Source organism: Lipotes vexillifer, unplaced genomic scaffold, assembly GCF_000442215.2.
Source record: "Lipotes vexillifer unplaced genomic scaffold, Lipotes_vexillifer_v1.1 scaffold807, whole genome shotgun sequence".
Classification (NCBI taxonomy): domain Eukaryota; kingdom Metazoa; phylum Chordata; class Mammalia; order Artiodactyla; family Lipotidae; genus Lipotes; species Lipotes vexillifer.
The window spans coordinates 284,211-292,052 of record NW_006773069.1 but is presented as its reverse complement, the minus strand read 5'-3'; the positions used below and the strand labels follow the sequence as shown (position 1 = coordinate 292,052).

The 7,842-nt window shown below is 40.6% G+C and overlaps 1 long non-coding RNA gene across 1 annotated transcript in view; it reads right to left on the bottom strand.

The window, feature by feature from the left end:
- Nucleotides 1–7,842, bottom strand: part of LOC103084182 (uncharacterized) — a 174,477-nt gene that overhangs the window by 10,751 nt on the left and 155,884 nt on the right. The window lies entirely within an intron of this gene.

The window sequence follows — 7,842 nt, the reverse complement described above, 5'->3', positions numbered from 1 at the left end:
CCCCCCCCCCCCCCCCCCCTTTTTTTTTTTTTTTTTTGCAGGTAAGCACTCTGAGACCTAGAGAAATGAAATTGCCCAAAGTCATCCAGCTAGTTAGCTGAAGACTTGAATTAGCCTTCTTTTGACCTAGAGTGATGTTCCTTCTCCACTAGTTTTTCATTTTTTTTCCCCCAGTGAAACACTTTTTTCAAGTGAATCTTTTAGGAATTCCAGTTCTACACGTGAAACAGAACTCAATGCAGCTGCCCCGAGCAAGGGCACAGAACACCACTCTGCCCAGTCTTCCCCTCTTCCCCTGTCCCTCCTCTATATCACACCTCTGCAGATCTCCAAGGATTCATGGGATCTAGTGTGAAAAGTACTGCTGTACCCCACGCCGCCTCCTCCACACGATACCACACATCTCTCAGTTTGCCATGCTCTCTCTCACTGATGTAAGGCATTAGAAACCTGTTCTGAAGTAGGAAAGCCAATTGGGTCAGTAGAAGATAAGACAAGGCAGCAAGAGGATGGACGACTAGGACTTCTGAGATGGAAAGGTCACTGCAGTTGATTTGGCTCTGTCCTGGGGAGATGGTAAAGACCTCAACAAGAACAGTAGAATCATTCAGAAACCAGGTGTGCCCCTACCCTGGTCTGGGACTCATTTTCTAAGCAAGCAAATATCCAAAACACACACATGGCTTTGCTTCATTCCAAGGTGTACTGATGTTACAGTAAAGGCATTTTGCTGATGACCGTGGGAGAAAATCCCATGGCCTTGGGGATCCCTGCCACAGAAACCGGGCTTTGTGAATGCTATATGGCCAAGGGCAGTGCCTCCTCTGGACCTTCTTGGATCTCAGTCACCTGGGTATTTGTGAATATGCAGATTCCAGAATCCCAGGTAGACCTAGTGAGGCAGTATCAAGCCCACCATGTGTACATTCAAATTTAAGATGGTTAGAACTTGGGCTTTGTAATCAGAGGAAAGTTTGAATCCCGGGTTGTCCACTTCCTAGATGTGGCCAAGTCATTTTACTTGCTATAGCTTTGGCTTTCTTATCTGTAAAGTGGACGTAATACCTATTTTACAAGTTTGTTTTGAGAAATCAAGGTCAGCATTAAACTCTCATCCTCCCCGGGGGAGAGAGAGAGAAGAGAGGAAATAGAGTCAAATTGAGAAAAGCAGTTTCTAAGACTTCCCTGTGAAGTTTCTCCTATTTTGACAAATAATAAAATAAGAAATCCACATAGTTTCTTAGTGCTTATTTGGAATTAAGCACTTTAAAATAACCCTTGAGGGTTTTGTAGGCACTAAGGATAATATCCAAGTGCTGGAAATACAACTTCATTGGGGTAAGCATTTGGCTGGAAGGAGGAGGGAAGGAGGCAACAGACTTAACCTGTTTGGAGAGGTCTGTTTGCTATTTTATGGACGTGGTCATAACCTGAGTCATACCCCAGTCAGAACATCTCCCCGAAAAGCTTAGAAATCAGCTGTGGTCCTTGTTCTCTGTAAGACTATTGGCTGGGATTTTAAGGTTTCTCTATGATGATAAAAGCTACCTTTATTGAACACTAACTGTATGCCAGGCATGTACTAAGTGCTTTACATCCATTATGCTGCTCAATCCCCACAAACACCCCTGTGGCAGGTAATATCATTAATTCCATTTTACTAGTAAGAAAACGAATTCAATGGTTATGACTTTGAGTAGTATATACCAATAAAGATAACAAAGAGCAAAGGCAAACAAGATCCAGCTCTGTTTTCTCGACCATTCTACTTTGATATTACTTCCCCAGACATGTCTGAGTCTTGAGACAGTCTTGCCTGACACTCTACTCCTTCCTCTGATCTGCACAGATGAGACTGGGGTCTCAGTTAATACCAGGTTGTGAGTGTAAAGTCCAATGAATGGCATTTAATAAATGTTTGTAAAAAATGCTCTGAATATACTATTATAACAACAGAACAAAGTTGTACACATAAGATTGTTTATTATGGCAAAAAATTGAAAGTAAGTGTAATGCCACAATAGGAGATTGGATAAATAAATTGTGGTACTTTCCTACAACCATTTAAAGTGAATGTAGACTGACAAAGCAATCTTGAGAAAGAACAGAGCTAGAAGTATCATGTTCCCTTACTTCAGACTACACTATAAAGCTACAGTAATCAAACAGCATGGTACTGGTGCAAAAACAGAAATATAGATCAATGGTACAGGATGAAAGCCCAGATATAAACCCATGCACTTATGGTCAATTAATCTACAACCAAGGAGGCAAGAATATATAGTGGGGAAAAGACAATTTCTTCAATAAGTGGTGCTGGGAAAACTGGACAGCAACATGTAAAGGAATAAAATTAGAACATTTCCTCACACCATATACAAAAATAAACTCAGAATGGGTTAAGGGCCTAAACAGAAGACTGGAAACCATAAAACTCCTAGAAGAAAACAGGCAGAACACTCTTCCACATAAATTGTAGCAATATGTTTTTGGATCTGTCACCTTAGGCAAAGGAAACAAAAGCAAATATAAACAAATGGAACCAAATTAAACTTAAAAGCTTTTGCACAGCAAAGGAAACCACTGACAAAATGAAAGACAACCTACTGAATGGGAGAAAATAATTGCAAATGATGTGACCAATAAGGAGTTAATATCCAACATATATAAAGAGCTCATACAACTCAATACCCAAAAAACAAACCACTCGATTAAAAAAATGGGCAGAAGTCTTGAATAGACAGTTTTCCAAAGAAGACATGATGAGCAGGCACATGAAAAGATGCCCCAAATCACAAAGCATCAGAGAAATGCAAATCAAAACCACAATGAGCTATCACCTCACACCTGCCAGAAATGGCTATCATCAAAAAGACCACAGATAACTAATGTTGGCAAGGATGTGGAGAAAAGGGAACTCTTGTATATTGTTGGTAGGAATGTAAATTGGTGTAGTCACTATGGAAAACAGTATGGAAGTTCCTCAAAAAAACTAAAAATAGAACTACCATATGATCTAGCAATTCCACTCCTAGGTATGTATCTGAAGAAAATGAAAACACTAATTCAAAAAGATACATACACCTCAGTGTTCATAGCAGCATTATTTACAATAGCTAAATATGGAAGCACCCTAAGTGTCCATGAATAGATGAATGGATAAAGAAGAAGTGGCATATACATACAATGGAATACTACTCCCCCATAAGAATGAAATTTTGCCATTTGCAACACCATGGATGGACCTGGAGGGTATTATGTTAAGTGACATGAGTCAGACAGAGAAAGACTAATACTCTACGTTATCACTTATATGTGGAATCTAAAAAATAAAACAAACTAGTGAATATAACAAAAAAGAAGCAGACTCACAGAAATAGAGGACAAACTAGTGGTTGCCTGTGGAGAGAGGGAAGGGAGGAGGAGCAAGATAGGAATAGGGGAGTAAGAGGTACAAACTACTGTGAATAAAATAAGTAAGCTACAAGGATATACTGTACAACACAGGGAATGCAGCCAATATTTTATAATAACTTTAAATGGAGTATAATCTGTAAAAATTTTGAATCATTATGTTGTACACCTGAAATTAATATAATATTACAAATCAACTATGCCTCAATTAAAAAATTTAAAAAGTAAAATGAATGTAGATCTATGTTTTTATTTATTTATTTATTTATTTATTTTGCGGTACGCGGGCCTCTCACCGTTGTGGCCTCTCCCGTTGCGGAGCACAGGCTCCGGATGCGCAGGCTCAGCGGCCATGGCTCACGGGCCCAGCTGCTCTGCAGCATGTGGGATCTTCCCGGACTGGGGCACAAACCTGCGTCCCCTGCATCGGCAGGCAGACTCTCAACCACTGCGCCACTAGGGAAGCCCTAGATCTATATTAAATGAGTGATATCCATGACATGTTAAATGAAAAAAGCCGGTTATTAAATAGCATGTATAGTGTGATTCCATTTGTGAAAATAAAACACATTTATATGTGCAAAGGAAAAAAAACGTGGAAGGATCTACCCCATAATGTGCTAATTAAGCTCTGAATGACAGATTTATGGTGTTTTTCACTTTCTGTATTGTCTGTTTTGTTTTGTTTTGTTTCTTACAGTGAGCTGAGCATGCATTACTTTTATAATTAGAAAAAAATGTGCTATTATCATTTTGGAAATTAAATGCCTTGAAAAGAAAAGGAAATTGAACATTCTACCATCTTCATAATCTTCATGAATTTGTGTTTGTTTCTCCAAGAGGGAGATTAGGAGATGGTCTGAAACTCTGAGCACACCATAGGGATAGCTATGTTTGTATTTCTAAGCATCCCTTTTGCTACCTCCACATATACTCAATATATTTTTCAATATGTCACTCAATACATTCTTGCTGAATGAATGAGCAGTGGAAAGAGAATCTGTGATCTATATGCAAAGTATTGCCAAAGAAGCACAATTTCATAAGGACTGGAAGAAGCCCTAACAATGGAAAAGGGTAACTTTCCATTTCTTTTTCTTAGATTCCTGGTAGCAGGATTAACTTGTGTTCAAAGTAATTCTATGAATGATTCTACATCCTAGAATCAAGGCAGACCAGGGTGGTAATTGTTTAAGTCACTGTAAGAGCTGCTCCCAACAGACGTTTCCCATCAACCTGTCTATACTACATCTCTCTTCCTCGTTATTGCTGCCTTTGGGGGCTGCCACAGATAGGAGGGCTGCCATGCCATTTCTCCTTTGTCCAGTGCATGTTCACTGTAATAGAACATTCTTCTTTCACAGATAGGGAACAGATTTCTGGTTCTTAGAAAGGCTTCTCAACCTCCAAACAGACTTTGATGATTTTATTTGTGATGCAGGGGAATGGGTCTTGGTCAATATGAAAGAATACCAATTCAGTGACCATTCGAAACAGACTCAATTTGGCAATTAGATGTCTCTGATGTGAGGGGAAAGTTGAGGTGTAAGTAGGCAGGGCACCAGATCAGCAGAAAGGCTCAAGAGATTAACCCTGACAGTTGCAACAGGTGCTACAGTAGCCGAAGTAGAAATAAATTATCTACTGCGTCACATTAAAAGACTAAACATTCAGTGGCCACCCACTCTGGTCTGTGGCAGGCATGATGCGAGGCGAACAGGGGCATGGCTGGTAAGCTTCCTCACCCCTTGTCCTGTCTGTTCTCATCAGCCTTTGAGGCAGGGAAGCACAAGCAGTACTCTCACAGGCTTTTCTGGGGGCCACATTCAATCTCTATCTCAGATAAAGGAACAAAGTGCAAAGGTGGTCCTCACTGCCCACCTAAACCTGCTCAGCTGCTAAAGGCGGTTTTGGCAGAGCCTGGCTTCCCTCCTGGTCCTTCCGGGTCTCTGGCCTGAAATCTTTTCCTTCCTGCTAGCAGTTTATCTCAGCACTGGGCACTGAGGTTTGCACCAGAAAGTGTTCAGAGCCCAGTGAGGGGGAGGGGCTGTCAGTTACAAAGGGACAAACATACACCCAATTTAGCCACTTAGTTGCAGCCCCTCCATATAGACATCAAGCCAGGGGCTCTGGGGCAGGGTTACTGCTCCAGGCAGTGAGTGGACAGTTTTTCCTGAGTTCTACAGGGAGCTGTAATGTGGGGAAGGGACAGGATGGAGCCCAGATTAAGATGAACAGCTCTGACGGCCTGGTGATTACTTAGAGCCTTCCTCAGAGTCTCTTCTGCTCTGCAGGCAAGGGGCATAAGAAGGCCCCCTGCATTATTCTGCTGAGCTGTAAAACATTCTTCTTAGGTGTTTCCTGCTTCCAAGGACTGAATGAGGAGAGAAGACAGAAGGAAAGAATACCTCTAGGAAACAGAATTAGAATTGCTCCTTAATAAGAAAAACTGATTGAACTTACTTAATTTTGAGATGGGTACAATATACCAGGTAGAGTGTAGCAGCTTGAAGTTTTAAATTTCTATTTTATCAAGGCAATATGTGCATATTGCTAAAAAAAATCAAACCATAGAAGTGATCTTGTGATGAAAGAGTCACCTGCTTCATCCCTTCTCATACCCAGTCTCACTCTCCCAAGACAATCTCCTTTAATAGTTTGCAGTTATACTATAGTAGTTACTTTGGTAGTCAAAATCATATGCTAATATTCCCCTATTTATTAATATATCAACTTTGGATAATATCTGTTGAATCGCCTTTAGAAAAGTGAGGATTTGCCTCCACTACTCCTCACCTTCTTTCTCTCCCAATTTTGAGTTGGTTGCCTTAAATACTATGTATACCTTTACCTCTTTTTCTTGTTCTCTTTTTTTCTTTTAATCGAAGTACAGCTGATTTACAATGTTGTGTTAGTTTCAAGTGTATAGTGAAGTGATTCAGTTGTATATTTATATATGTAAATATTCTTTTCCAGATTCTTTTCCATTATAAGTCATTACAAGATATTGAATATACTTCCCAGTAGGTCTTGTTTATTTTTTATATAGTAGTGTGTATCTGTTAATCCAAAACTCCTAATTTATCCCTCCCCCGCTTTCCTCTTTGGTAACCATAAGTTTGTTTTCTATGTCTGTGAATCTATTTTCTGTTTTGTAAATAAGTTTATTTGCATCATTTCTTTTTCGATTCCACACATAAGTGATATCATATGACATTTGTCTTTCTCTGTCTGACTTGCCTCACTTACTATGATCATCTCTAGGTCCATCCATGTTGTTGCAAATGGCATTACTGCGTTCTTTTTTATGGCCGAGTAATATTCCATTGTATATATGTACCACATCTTCTTTATCCATTCATCTATCGATGGACATTTAGGTTGCTAACACGTCTTGGCTATTGTAAATAGTGCTGCTAGCTATGAACATTAGGGTACGTGTGTCTTTTCGAATTACAGTTTTCATCTTTTCCAGATATATGCCCAGGAGTGGGGTTGCTGGATCATATGGTTTAGTTGTTTTTTTTTTGCGGTACGTGGGCCTCTCACTGTTGTGGCCTCTCCCGTTGCGGAGCACAGGCTCCGGACACGCAGGCTCAGCGGCCATGGCTCACGGGCCCAGCCGCTCCGCAGCATGTGGGATCTTCCCAGACCGGGGCACGAACTCATGTCCCCTGCATCGGCAGGCGGACTCTCAACCACTGCGCCACCAGGGAAGCCCCTAGTTTTAGTTTTTTAAGCAACCTCCGTACTGTTCTCCACAGTGGCTGTATCAATTTACATTCCCACCAACAGTGCAGGAGGGTTCCCTTTTCTCCACACCCTCTCCAGCATTATTTATAGATCTTGTTCCTTTTCTGACTGTAGTCAGACTCATCTCTATTTGAGATGAAGCTATCACGTGACTGTTCCTTTTCCTTCTACCTTTTTACCTGTGACTCTCTGACATAAGCTTGACTTTTCGAAAGTCAACTGGGGATTTTCAGTACATTAGTCAATGAAAACAACTTAGAGAAGAACCTCCCCTCTGCGTTATCAAGGGTAGTTTAAGGCCTCGGCTTTTTACATGTCTACATCATTGTTCGTGCCTTGTTCACACATATAGCGATGGCTGCATTGTATTGTCATGGATCTATCTGCAAGGGTATCTTCCTCACTGGCATTATGTGAGCCTGGATGATAAGAAGTGAGCATGTGACCTCTGTATCCTCATGACCTAGTAGCATGCCTGGTGCATGGTAGGCCCTCAATGTCTGTTTGCTGTGGAATATATGTACTTCTCTCTATTTTTATATAACTAGACTATTGAATGGGTGAAGGGGTGAGGTAACTTAAAAATATGTTTGAACATGGAAAAATTCATCAATGCTGTGTCTCTACTATCATGGTCTCCCGAGTGAGCATGTGTATATGTGTACATGTATCTGA